Genomic DNA, 13665 nt, shown 5'->3' with positions numbered 1-13665 from the left:
CCAGGTTAAAAATGGAATTTAAGCTACTTTTGAAAGGCTGTTCCTGAAAGTAGGCATGCATGTGTGAGGGTATATGCACATATAATGTAAATATTTACATATATTTGTACACACACACCCCCCCATATATAGTGACAGAATATCATAAAAAAAGAGATGAGCAGGTCCACAGCCAAAATTTGTAAAGGTGTGTACAAGGATTTTATGTATTCATAGAATCACACAGAGTATTCTGAGTTGGAAGGGACCCACTAGGATCATCACAGTCCAGTTCTGCACAAGACAGCCCCAAGAGTCACACCATGTGCCTGAGAGCATTGTCCAAATGCATCTTGAACTCAGCTTGGTGCTGTGACCGCTTCCCTGGGGAGCCTGTTCCAGTGCCCAACCACCTTCTGGGTGAATTTTTTTCCCAAATATCTGACCTAAACCTCCCTTGACACAACTCCAGGCCTTCTATCAGGTCCTCTTGGGTCACCAGAAAGAATAGGTCAGTACCTGCGGCAAAGGGCGTTTGGGAGGCGGCCGGCCCTGGAGAAGCCTCTCCTCCTGCCTCCGGCACAAAGCCCGGGCAGGCACACACCCGCCCGCAGGCTCACCCTTATGATGCTGCGGGGAAAATTGTTTCTGAGGGCGTATTATCCACGAACCCCCCGCCAGGGCTACTCGCGTGCGGAACATGAAACCCCTCGGGGCAAAGCAATGTTAGAGAAGCCCGTGGTTGCTGGGAATGAGAAGCGGGAGAGCGTCGCGGCTGGGACTCCAATGGTCGCTCCCGCGGAGGGGCAGTGAGGGCGGGGGAGCGGGGGTATCTGCACAGGCTCCGAGTCCCCGATGCCGGGGCTGGCCGGCCTCCCTTCCCCGGGGTACACGGCAGGGAACGCGGCCCGACCCTTCAGGGAATTCTCCGATCCCGGCGGCGCTCCCGCGCCGCTCAGCGGAGCGCACTGCCCTGGCCACTGAAGGGAGGAGAAGAAGGAAGGGCGGGCAGGGGGTCGGCAGGGTGGGGTTTGCCCGCACGTGTGGGAAGGCCGGGCACGGGGGCTCCCTGAGGGGAGGAGCGCCCCGGCTTTGGCCGCCGAGAGAGCCCCGCCGCTGGCAGCGCAGCCCCGCCGCCGCAGGGAGCCGTGCCCGGGCCGCGTAAGTGACTCCCCTCTCCGCCTTGCCTTCCTCGGGACCGGGTGGGCGAGGGGTTGGGGGAAACGCCGCTGTCGGGGCCTCTCGGCGGCTTGGACGCGGTGGAGAGGGGTCCTAAGTCCCAGGTCCAGCCAGGCATGTGCGGCCGGAGGGGCGCTGATCCCCGCCTCGCTCCCAGGAGTTATTCCTGGCTGGAATAACTTGATAACTTGAGCTGGGCGGCTTGCGCGGGGAGAGAAGCACAGGAGTTCCCTGCTGCCTTTTAAAGCCCGGGGTCGGAAGAGCGGCGCTGGGGTTGCCCTGCCGGCCCTGGGCTGCTGCAGCCGGGGGGAGAGGGGCTGGATGTGGCACAAGGGGAAAGGCTCCTGGGCGGCACCTCTGGGACCTTGTTTGCTGGTCCTGGGGTGGCATTTGCTGCTACTGTAAAGATTTGGAGGCGTCGATGGGTGAAACGCCCCTCCTTGGGTTCCTGACAAGCTCTCTCAAGGCATTGGCTTTACCTGGAGGTGTGGTCCGTGCAGGTGTGACCCGTCCAGGTGTTACTGACCCAAAGCACACAGTCGCAGCGCAACTCCAGCTCTTCAGTGTGTTTTGGGAAGTTGGGGGTATCACACTTCAGTGGAGAGCCTGGAGTACGTGCAGATCCCTAACCGTGGTAAAACAAGTTTAGGAAATGTTCCTTTCTGCCAACTTTGCATGTTTACATCTAGAAATGTGTTTGAAATATATATGACCCTACATATAATGCTACTGACAGCTGGAGAAAATGAGTCCAGTAAAATAAGTTTAAAATTTAAGGTATCAGAAGCAGCAGAACATAATCCTTCCACTTTAAAATATTTGGTATCACTTGAGGTTTGTGATACTGTTTGGATGGTAGAGCATTATCAATCGGATGCAGGGTCTGGGTGAACTCCATCAATTTGGCTGAATTACATTAGTTTTGGGGAAGGAGGGGGGGGCGTGGTCTCACACCACTTCAGTTCTGACAGCACATGTAGTTTCTGCTGATTTTTATGCTAGTGCTTAACACATCATTCCAGCAACTTACCTGTGAAAGGACCAGAAGTTTCCTGAAGTTTGGCCTAAGGTGTGAAAGGACTTTCTTCAAGCTTGCCCTCTGCTTCAGGTATAGTAATACCCAACATTATTTTACAAGCTTTCAAATGTTTTTCCTTATATTCTTCCTGTTAAAATAAAAACAAATCTATTGTGAGGCATCTGGATGTTTCAGAGATGGAGGAGGTAAGACAAGGGATCGTGGCATATAGAACTTGTATATATTGAAACAAGCTGATGGTAGTTTGTTTATGCTAAAAAGACAAAACACATTCTATAAAAGTTCCTGTAGACACTGAGCAGACTCAGTACACACTGGGTCTTGGAACACTGTGGAAAATGTTTTGAGTTCTGGTTTGTGTTACCTAATGGCATTAAAACATCAACAGTAAAAATAGGCATCGTGCCTATACAAAAGTTAAGTTTGTTTTCATTGACATCTATGAGGTACTACATGCCCAGACAGAAAAATAAATGGTGTCTGCCTGCCCTGTTCCTGTAAGCAGATCTCCATGGCTGCAGTTGATTTCATTTGACTCTGCCCCTGACCACACAATTCTCCTAAACCCCAGTCCATCGGGTTCTGATACAAATTGGCACAGAAATAAAACAGCCCCACAAAGACATAAGTAGCCATATTGGTGTCTTATGAAAAGCATATGAATGACATGCATTTTTACTCTTTTGCCACATGTTGTGATAAAGAATATTCTTGCATGGAGTAGTCTTCTAAGTGATGTTACTAAAATGCAATTTGGTTCTTCAGATGTGGATGAAACCCTGCACTCTGTCAAGTTTAAATGCAATGAAGTTTATATCCTGAAGCTCGGTGTGTTGGCTGCTGTGTGCATGCATAAATGGTCTGACCAAGGTTCCTGATCTCAGTAAAAGTGTACTTGCTAAGATAAATGACAAGGTAGCTGTTTCTAGTTTTGTACACACAGATTAAATCAAAATGAGTTTCAATTTTCTTAATAGTCATAGAATCACAGAATATCCTGGGTCAGGAGGAACCCACAAGGATCATTGAGGTCCAATACCTGGCCTGCACAGGACAGCCTGAAAAATCACACCATGTGCCTGAGAGCATTGTGTTAATAAATTAATGCACTTACCATATTTTAGTTAGGGATCTATAAATGCCATATAGCCAAAAGTGTAGAAAGCTAGCAATACCATTTCAATGCATATTTGTGGCTTTAAAGGATGCATTCATATTAGCTTTTTCCATACTGAGATATTAAAAATCATTTTATATGTTGCTGAAATTATTAAAACTTGTACAGTGTAGTAAAAAGTATTTGGAGCCATGTTTCAGTGTCTGTAAATTTTAATGTGTCTGAAAGTGTCGATCTTCACAATACCTTTGCCATTTAGCACATGGTACTTGATCCTTCAGTTTCATGATACAATTCTGATCCTCAGGCTTCTCAATTCTTCATCCTTTTGTTCGTTCGGCAGTTGGGGAGAACTTCATCCCACTGGTTTAGCAGCTGAGAAATTGAGTATTGGTAACTCAACTGACAGGGCTCTTGGAAGCAAACAGTTGAGCTTTCAGAAAAAGACAAATGTGTCCTCCTTTCTGCTGGGAAAAGCATTTGTATAAGTGATCTGCCACTACAACTCCAGTGAGAGTTATAAAGGTTACTAGCAAAGTGGCTTCTGGGACTCCTAAGCTTAGTCATTGCTGAAAATCATCCAAGATCTTGCCTGATCTCAAAATTGTTATTTATCCAAGTGGACATACTCCAAGGAAAAGATCATTTAGAAATGCACTGCATGTTGTCCTTGTCTTCACGAGTTCCTGCATCAGATTTCATGTGTGTGGAATGAGAGATTTCTGAATGGATGTACGACACTGATGGGAAATGTGACTGACCACAGGATGATTTCAGGACATCTTGTTCTACACACAACTGGAGAAGAAATTACCTCAAATAAAGCATTCCGGTTGTGAGATGATTGTTGCAAGTCTCTTAATGTCAATATATGATCTACAGCAGTTGCATACATGAATATCCCTCTTTCTCACTTGACTGTGAACTGAACCCCTGTAGAACTTAGGGTGGGCACATTGTGACAGTCTGAAAAATTGATAATTTAATGGCTGGTGTTGAGCCTGTGTTTATTGAGGGTGGAGAGGTGCTGCAGGCATGGCATACATAGACAATTGCCATATCTATCCTATCTTTACTGTGGCTGTAGAGATTCTGTCCTAAACTACATGGACTTCAAGTATATGTGTGACGGTTGTGAATATATGTTAGCAGCCCCCCAACATCTGTTATGAAGAATTAAGCAACAAACTGGAGTAGAACATTTTATGGTTCATCTTAATAACAGACGTCCTCACAAATAAAATATATCTCCATTCACATATTGTAAAGTTTATAGAATCTTGAAGACAGATGGACCCTCTCAAAATTTTGCCCAGACAGCAATGACCTTTTGAATGGCATGGAATAGTAACACCAGAGCTCTGATGACAACTATCTGCTCTAGTTTGGGTTATGGCTTCTAGAAACAGTATCTAAAGCTAATTTACATAAAAATTCAGACCATAGGATGACTTCCACAACACTTACTTTGGAAGAGTATAGTCTCTCATTAGTGTCTGAATGGTTGCATGTGTCTGACAAGTAGTAGCAAACCAGCCACACAGGAAGAAGAAATCATACATAAACCATCATATTATCGTCATGATTGCTCACTGGTTCTTCCCTTTCACTTTTGGAGTTAACTTTTCCTACCACACACAGTAGTTAATGAAGGTGACCCAAAGGACCTCCATGCAGTTGCTGGAGAGAGGTGGGTTTTGGTGCTCTCTGTTCCCTGTGCAGTGGAGTACACACAGCATCTGCTGTTTCTGATAAGTAATCAAAACAGCAGAGTCAGTGTTGGTGATTCAGTGTTATGCTGCAGTTCCCTCTATTGCTAATAGCAGGGTAGTTTTGCCTCTTTGTGATGGGAACACCAGTTTTCAGAGTTTTCTTGCATTGCTGTTCTCCCTAAATGCCTAATTTCTGAAAATTATGTTGTCAGATGTACTACTAGAAAGGGATGATTGCATTAATCTAATTAACTGCTTACTAGAATTTTTGTGAGTCTGTTGCAGCAAGGTAACAAAACGTAGAAGTGTCAGCTGGCAAAATGCAAAATAATCTTCTGCAGGGAGCTAGCTTAACTAGAGAACATTTGCCAGCTGAGACTGGACTGAAGGAAAAGACAAACTGTACCAAGTGATTTTGCCAGATTTTTCTTACATCGTCTGTATTTAATATACAAATTTACTCCACCTGTGCTTTTTCTTTCCAGAATATTTTTCTTTGAGAAATGCATGGAATGAATTTATTGTTGCTTTAAAGAACATTATGCTTTAGGTGACTTTTTTAGGGGGAGGGAGTTGGATTCAGTGCAATATAATCTTCATTTCCTTTATTGTAGTAACAGTGAATGAAGTGGATGAGCTATATAACAGCTTATCCACATCTGTAGCTGATCTCTGCTTCTTGCTCACTTTGTTGGAGGTTAGTTATTCTTTGCCTGGAGTTGTATTGCAAGCTGCTTGACAACATGGGAAAGCAATTGTGCTTATTTTATTTTATTTTGCTTGTGCAGTACCATGCACATTGTGGTCATGGAATAAATAATAATTGAAAGAGAATTTGGAAGGGATTGTTTTCAGTTATTTTTTCAGTTTCCTTAGACTGAGAAACATCTCCATATTATTTAAGGAAATTGAAACATTTGGATACTGTGCAGGTATCTGATTACTCCTGTGAGGGCCTAAATTAATTCCTCTGAATATTCAGTTTATTAATTATTTGGTATGATATTAATTTTATTTTGCCCTCAGATTTTTTTGGACTATCATGCAGTCGAGAGAAAATGATGGGATGTGACTTGCCAGGAAATAACTTCCAGCACTGTGAATTAGATGAAAGTCTTGTGGATATATAGAATTAGCATGCATGTGTGATTCTTTTCAGAGGTACAGTGCTTCAGTGTGCTTTTTGGAGCCATTAGTTTAGATGAGTAGGCAGTATTTTTGATCCTTGTAATGACATTCTAACTTTAAAGTAGTGATAAATCTTTGAGTATAATCAGTTTCAGAATTTATTTGCCCTGTTCTTGCTGCAAGGATTTGAAGACAGGGAGAACTTTTTAGGGGAGTACTGAAAAAGTACCATGAAACATCAGGTTTGTTATGTGCAATAATAAGTACATAGTAATTTACATGTTCTGTGGTTTTTGTTTTTCCTCAGCAATATGTTTTTAGCAAATTTTTATGCCTTATCTCTATACACGGTTTACCAACCTGAGCCCACCCTCTTTCTTTATGAAGACTCAAGGAGGGGCCCTGGGCACTTTTTGATTAAGAGGGGCTGTTCTACAGGCATAGCAAGGTCTCATCCTGAGTGAAGAGGGAAGTCCTGAGCTGGAGGCTTCCTTCTGGCCTGTTTATAGAAGGCACCTTCTACATCTATGAATTTGGCTTTTTTAAAAAAAATATTTTTCAAGAAGACATGAGTATGCGCTAGGTAAATTGCTATGCCAGCAAACTAGTAAGAGAAAAATTGCACTTATGTCAAACTAGATCAGTAAAAAGATTCAATATGAAAAATTCAAATATATGAATTACCAAGAAGTACATGGTGCTTAGTTAGAAACACTGTGAAATTTGAAATTATAATATTCACTGCAGATGGAGAAGTCCAGAGGAATAGAAATCAGTGTTTCTTAAAACACTATTTTTGGGAAGACTTCCTATTGTATATAATAGACCTGCTTTGAGGTTTTCATTGTTTTAAAGTAGCCTGTGTTCCTGTCCTTGCCATTCTTTGACAAGTATCTTATAATTTCTCTTGGTTTTATTCAGTGCCCCAAACCCAAATTGGCCAGAATAGTTACTATTAAAAAGGTTAAAATATCTCCCAAGGAAGCCTCAATTGTGAGTTGCTGTTCCTCATATTCTCAGAGTGCTTTTTTTGCTGTTTTCCTGCTCCTTTTTTCAGTGCAGTAAAGACTCCTATACTTCATGTTTACATCAGTTTATACAGAATAACTTCATGGTTTTCTGCTCCGGGAAATACATGGTTTCTCCAGGGTTTTTTCCAGGGATTTTCCAGGGCTTTTCCCAGAGGGTTTTCCAGGATTTTGCCAGAGTTTTTTTCTGGGCCTTATGGGGTTTTTCCAGAGGTTTTCCCAGGGTTTTTCGTCAACATCTAGGAAAATAATGAGCAGTGTGTGGAGATGGATCAGTGGCAAACTTGTGTTATGCCAGTAACATGAGAAAAAAGAATACTGTGGGGTTCCCTGTGGCAGTTTGTAGCTGAGATGCGACAGAGAGAAGCAATGGTGAGTCATGTGGTGTGTGCTCCTGAGGGTTTGAACAGGTTTTTTCAAGACCTGTGGTTGATCTAGATCACCTGAGAGCTCTAGGTTTTCAGTCACATTCTGCATAAGTTCTTGTGCTGCATAGAACATTGTGAGCCATATCAGGTCTCTGGAAAATGGCAGGAAAATTGAATGTATTATCAGTAGAACATTCAGTGCTGACTTGCTTACAGAACACTAGGAGGAAGATCTTACTTCGTGGACTTGGTTTTACTCTTGCTGACCAGGCAATAAAGTAAATAGGTTTGAACAATCCCACAAAGGACACCAAAATTATTTAACTGCATACTTTGGACACTGAAAGTATTTCAATACATGCTTCTGCAGGAATGACATGTTCATAAGTATATTTTATATAGAAAGTGTTGTAACTTCACAACACTTTTCACAGAAAAGTGAAACTGATGTGTTCTCGGTTTCTTTCTTTATTAAGTATATTATCTAAAAGTAATATAGAGTTAAAAATTGCTTTCCTAATTAGGAACAATAACTATTTGATTTTGTTGAAGTGCTTGACAGTCACACCAGAACTTGAGTTCATGGATGCTCTAGGCCAAGATCATCATGCAGACTAATCAGTGATCTTCCACTGCCCTCCCCAAACACATGTACTCCCAAAAATCATACATTTTACAGCTTATTTTTATTGTAGGTTTGCCAATTACAATATGATATTAATATATGACTTTCCTACCAGTCTTGCTTTTTGTTCGTTTCTCCACACTTGCTTAGTTTTTCCTGCTCTCTTTTGAATTCTCTCTGAAACTGTATAATCTCTTCTTGGGGATTATGTCAACCAGCACCTTTAGATTTTTGAGGCAATTCCTATAAGTTTTCAGGAGTTAAAAAGTAGATGTTTGTGTATCATTTGGAGATATCCCATTTGTCCCAAGAAAATGCAACTTTCATTATCATGGTAGAGCCTGATGCTGAAAAATACCATGTGGTAGTAATTTATCATTTGCCATGAGGTGTTCTGCTAGAATGAATGTCTTAGAGCAGTGAGGGATTCATTGTGTGGATTTTGCATGGTAGAGAGAAGAAACTGAGAGGGAAAAATCAGCCCTGGAATGTACTTTCTCTAAGTGAAGGAAATCTGTTCTAATTGTCTCAACATTTATTCCTCAGTGGAACAGTGCTTCTGAGTGTCTGGTCCAGAATGTTTTTCAGTCCCCCATGCAATGTCCAGCTCTTAGAAATAATTTATTAGACTGTTTTAGTTTATTTTTTAATTTATGCATGTGTCTTGATTTGAAATAATTAGTTTCAACATCAGACAATAACCCCATTTTGTATTTCTAATTGTCTCAGTAACAAACATTTATAAACCTTTATTCAATTTTACAGTACTCTGCAAAGTCTTATGTGGAGTTTAATTGCCTATATTCTCCACTTCATTAGCTGTCTAAGCAAATAATTTTAGAGTTGTATTAAATAAGAGGGGTTTTTTTCCTGTTTGACAGCTTTTCTGTCCTATATGGTAACAGATGGGTTGCACTTAGTTCAATGAACCAGATGCAAAATGAGCAGAATTTGCAGTTAAATACTGTTTATGTTGCATTTTTATTCACACACAATAAATTAAGTCAGCTTCCTGATTATGTAAAGTGAATGTTTACTCTTTCATCGCAATTCATTAAAATGTATCCACTATGCTCTGTGAAACAAGCAGTTTTCCGGGCCTGGATGGGCTCACAGGTACAATTTGTACATTTCTTACTGAAGCAGTGTCAGCATAAGGAACTCTTATGTTGTGCTCCAGGCTGCTATCTCTTGTTCCTGCTCCTGTAACCATCCCTCTGTGCCTGCACAGCTGCTTGTGGTTCTGTGTGATGAACTGGATTAGGGAACATTAATCTTTTTTCTTGGGATACTTTTGATTGAGGATCAGTTCCCTATTCCAGTAGGAATGGCCACACACATGGCTATGCAGCCACAGCTAAGGAACAGACAGAGAGGAGAGAACAGACTGAGTAGTGTGAGCTGCTTCAATTGTACAGCCGTTGGAAGAAACTATTTAGCACGCTCCACATAGCTGTAAAACATAACATAATTTCTCTTACACACTCTGATTTTTGTCTTCACTTCTTTTTAGACCATCTTTGTCACTGAAGAAAGCATTAGTTTAAAAACTTTGACCATGACAATGGTATCCCTCAAACTTTTGAAGTAAGTTTTGGCATTTAGAATCATTCTTTTCCTGCAACAAAGGAGGTCTTGTAGAGTTCAGCTCCATAGTTTTATTCCTTTGGACTGGAACTAAAGAAACTAATACTTTTTCAAGCAAGAAGATGACATTTACCAAGTGCATTTTTAGTCATGCTCTTCTAGACTGGCTTGGTGAATGACTTGAATGTGAAATGGTTATCTAACTGTAGCTCCTGTATTGCATATTTGACGTGTTTCTGATCTCTGTTTGACTGAAAATATAGAGAATCTTTTCATAGGAACCAGTGAAATCACCAAAGCGGCAAATATCTTTCCTCTTCCCTCCCCATCCCAAACACTATCTCAACTCTCATTTGCATTTATTAGTAGACTATTACAAGCTATCAGAATTTCTTTTTAAAAATTTTTTCTTCAAAATCATTTTCTTGTGCTTTTTCATGAAAACAGGCATAATTGTCCAAACAGCTATGTGATGACTGGTACAAATGACTCCTGTAGAGGATGGTGAGTTTGATAAGTATCTTCCTTTAATCTTCATAAAAGAACAGTGAAATACAGTATTTTAGCTTGGCTGGAACCTAGCTAATAGAAGTGTGGGTTTCAGTGTTCCATATTCTTTCTAAGGATTTGATAACAGGCATTGCTGATAGCACAGAGACAGTAAATTGGCTAATCACGACTGTTTGCAAATAGCAGAAAGGCAGCAGAAGAACAGAATGATGTGAATGTTGCTCGTAGTGTTCCCTGGAGGGGTGGCTGTAAAGAAACCTGGAACTGTAAGAGAAGAAGCTCTCCCAGGACTTTGATTCCTTCTGTGTTGAAGGAACAGGGCTCTGGAAACGCGCAGCAGGGCATGCGACATATGTGACTTTGGATTTCATCACCTCGCTGGGGAACAGTACAAACGCTGGAACACAAAACATCGTCTCAGTTGAAAGGGAAAGTCAGAGCAGTTGGAGACACACTTCCAAGTGCTATATGTAGAATCTTCTTTGATAGTAAACACTCCCTTGAAAACAGATCCAAAGGCTGAAGGAAGACCTGGAATGGTGGTATAAAGCAACTTCATTCACAGTGCTACTTCTGTCATGTTCTCCTGAACAGCTGATGTGGCTGCTGGCTTGAGTATGGAATACTTCTGCATTTCTCTTAGCAAACTTAGAAAGCAGTATTTCAGGAACCACAACAAATAAGTCTCCCCAAAACTAACCTGGGAAATAAATCTGTGAATTGGATAGGCTAAAGAAGTTGTTTCCCTCGACATGAAACTTAGTCAGACAGGGAACTTTCATAAGGCTGAATATTTTACCATGGATTTCTACTCTGGAGGCCCAGGAAGGGAAAGTTTGGATTGCCCCATCAGAAATACTGCAGTCCTTGACGTTAGTATTTTTCGTGACTGATATAGTCTTGCTGAAATGTATTTGGTTCGGTTCAGTATTGCTGATAAATAAACAGTGGGTAAATCACTGGGCAGAAGAGAAAGATAAGGTTCTGAAAACAGACTCTGAGGTAGAAGACATTACAAGAAATATAGTTCCTTGCCTGAAGAGGTGAAACTTGGTATTGTAATGGCCTTCAAGAAATGGAGAAGAGGTATATACTTCAGACCAAGAAGAGATAAACAATAGAGTTAAGATCCCACTCCCAAGGTTGCATAATGTGAAACAGTGCTGTTCAAACTGATGTTTCAGAACATGGTCCCAGGCTGCACTGGGAGGAGTGGTTGTTTGTGTGTGTCTTGAGGCTTGTAGAATGTACCAGCTTGCCTTTGTGTGGTGGGAAGAAGGTACTGCCATTATGCCTGCCACAGCCCTTTTGTTATACTGAGGCATACACTGTGTACTGAGAAGGTATATACTAAGCCCTGTGAAGCAGGTGGACAGTTACCAGTAAGAAATTTATAACTGAAAGGAAGGGGAAGAAGTCTGCTTTGTATGGATTTAGATACATGAGCAGTACTTCCTACTTTAATTCCAAGTTCATGTATTAGGACCATCTTGGCTTTCATAATGGTCTTCTCCAGAAACTGTGGAAACAGAAGACTGAAATAAGAAAGCAAAGAAACCCCTCCTATACAAATGCAGCCTGTGTAGGTTGCTGTCCTTGTCTTTCTTGGCTGCTTTTTCCTACAGTTTGAACTGAAATAAGACTACGCACACTGAAAATAAGGCTTGCTGAAATAGAACCTAGATTGTGTTTTCTTATAAATAAAGCAGAACTAATAATGTCTGTACTATTTCTATAGCGTCCTTAATATGCTTTTTGTATTGCAGATCAAGTAACTTGTAGTCAGAGATTCATTTGGCCTTCCCATGAGTGAATGCCACATCAGGCTGAAGGGTGCAGGGTCAGTATTCAATTAATTTCACAGAACTTGGAATGGAATAAGACTTTAAGTAAGTTTTGTAGCTGTTACATTCTAAATATCTCTATTCCCTTAAGATGTACCCGTAATGCTGTGTACCGAACAACTGAATTGTCCAAGTTTACTTAAAATGGATTTGTCTTTTGCACGTGTTTCTACCAGTGATGGAGTCAGATTTTACACATTGTTATGAGTCATTCATCATCAACACTGCTGAAGTGTTACATTCTAGACTTTAATCTTGCAATTCAGACTGTTGTGGCCTTTCTTGATAATAGTCTTGTCCTTACTTGGAGATAAGATTGCACCAAAAAGAGTTGAAATATTTGTCTTGCCTACAGTAGCTAATCCTCCACATGTACCCTGCAGTAGCGCTTCTGCAAGAACTTGTGTGGCTCTGTAGTAAATTGTATCAGGAAACCAATCTGGTTCTAAATTGACTTACTACCTGCCCAGTGTGTCTCCATTCCCCAGTTTAATTCACTTTTTGAACCACAGAAATGTTTATGTTGGCCCAAGGGAAGAATGCAGGAGCGAGCATCCGGTTAGGGTACACCACTTATTTTGGTGGAAACGCTGGCTTGAGGTTTTAGTTCCAGCTGTGCTATAGCTGCTGATGAAGCAATGGCAGCACAGAGCTTAACTGTCTGATAAGCACCTTTGTATTCAGGTGGGTTGCAGACCAGCCTGCAACTTTTGCACCTGAGCATTCAATATTATCTGTGTGCAGTGGTAGTGTCTACTTCAGCAACTGGTGTAGCTCTACAGGAATGAAGCTATAGAGGAAAACTTCTGGTGCTGTGGATTCACTGACCACACCACTCACATTTTGCTATGTGTGGGACAGTTGGGAAGATGTCAGGTCTGTTTTTGTCTGGTGCCACAGGCTGCATTTCCATTACCACTTGGAGTGTACTTGGTTGCTGTTCTGGAATACCTATCCCAATTCCCTTTGACAGAAAAGGATGCCTAAGCATTGTTCCATGGAGTGAACCAAGGCACAGTGAATTGTCTGGATGACAGGGAAAATACCTTTGAAAATATGCATCTGAGCAAAAAATGCCAGTGTAAACATACCAAGGGTAACTTGGCTCTGCCTGTAGATGCTGCAGTCAGACAGTTGCTCCATGGTATCCGTGGGGTTTTTGTTGTACATGACTCTCCTGTTCTTTCTGATTCCAGTTCAAAACTTATTTTGGTGAGTATTCAGCAGCTGCTCCCCACTTTGATCTCCAAGCTCTGAGACTGATGCATGCATTCAGTCTTCATTGGTGGTAATGGCACTCTTTGTTGGTGGAAATGGTCAGAAAAAGAGATATTTTCCAGCACATTTTATCACCCATCTCTATCTACCTTGCCAGTATTTTATACAAATTGGCGTTACGTATGACAACATGAAATTTAAATAAAATAAAAGGGTTTTGGTTGGACTGTTCTTGGTGTGCACATGTGTTCTCATAAAATTTAGTACCCAAAGAAGGGAATTTCTTATTCCAGACTGACTGTGGATCTTCCACTGATGGAAATGTAGAATC

General features: G+C 41.4%; 1 protein-coding gene across 4 annotated transcripts in view; it reads left to right on the top strand.

The window, feature by feature from the left end:
• Positions 1–622: 622 nt before the first annotated feature.
• Positions 623–13665, top strand: part of SLC7A2 (solute carrier family 7 member 2) — a 54170-nt gene continuing 41127 nt past the window's right edge. For 2 of the 4 annotated variants that reach the window (XM_059844730.1, XM_059844727.1), the window contains exons 1-2: positions 623–1140; positions 2181–2266. The gene's annotated coding sequence lies outside the window, so the exon portion shown is untranslated. Of the gene's footprint in view, positions 1141–2107; positions 2267–13665 lie in introns of those variants that run through there. The other 2 variants (XM_059844725.1, XM_059844726.1) reach the window with 2 other exon arrangements.

This window comes from Haemorhous mexicanus, chromosome 4 (genome assembly GCF_027477595.1).
Source record: "Haemorhous mexicanus isolate bHaeMex1 chromosome 4, bHaeMex1.pri, whole genome shotgun sequence".
Lineage (NCBI taxonomy): Eukaryota > Metazoa > Chordata > Aves > Passeriformes > Fringillidae > Haemorhous > Haemorhous mexicanus.
The sequence above is the reverse complement of the archived record's forward strand: the minus strand, read 5'-3'. Positions and strand labels throughout refer to the sequence as shown.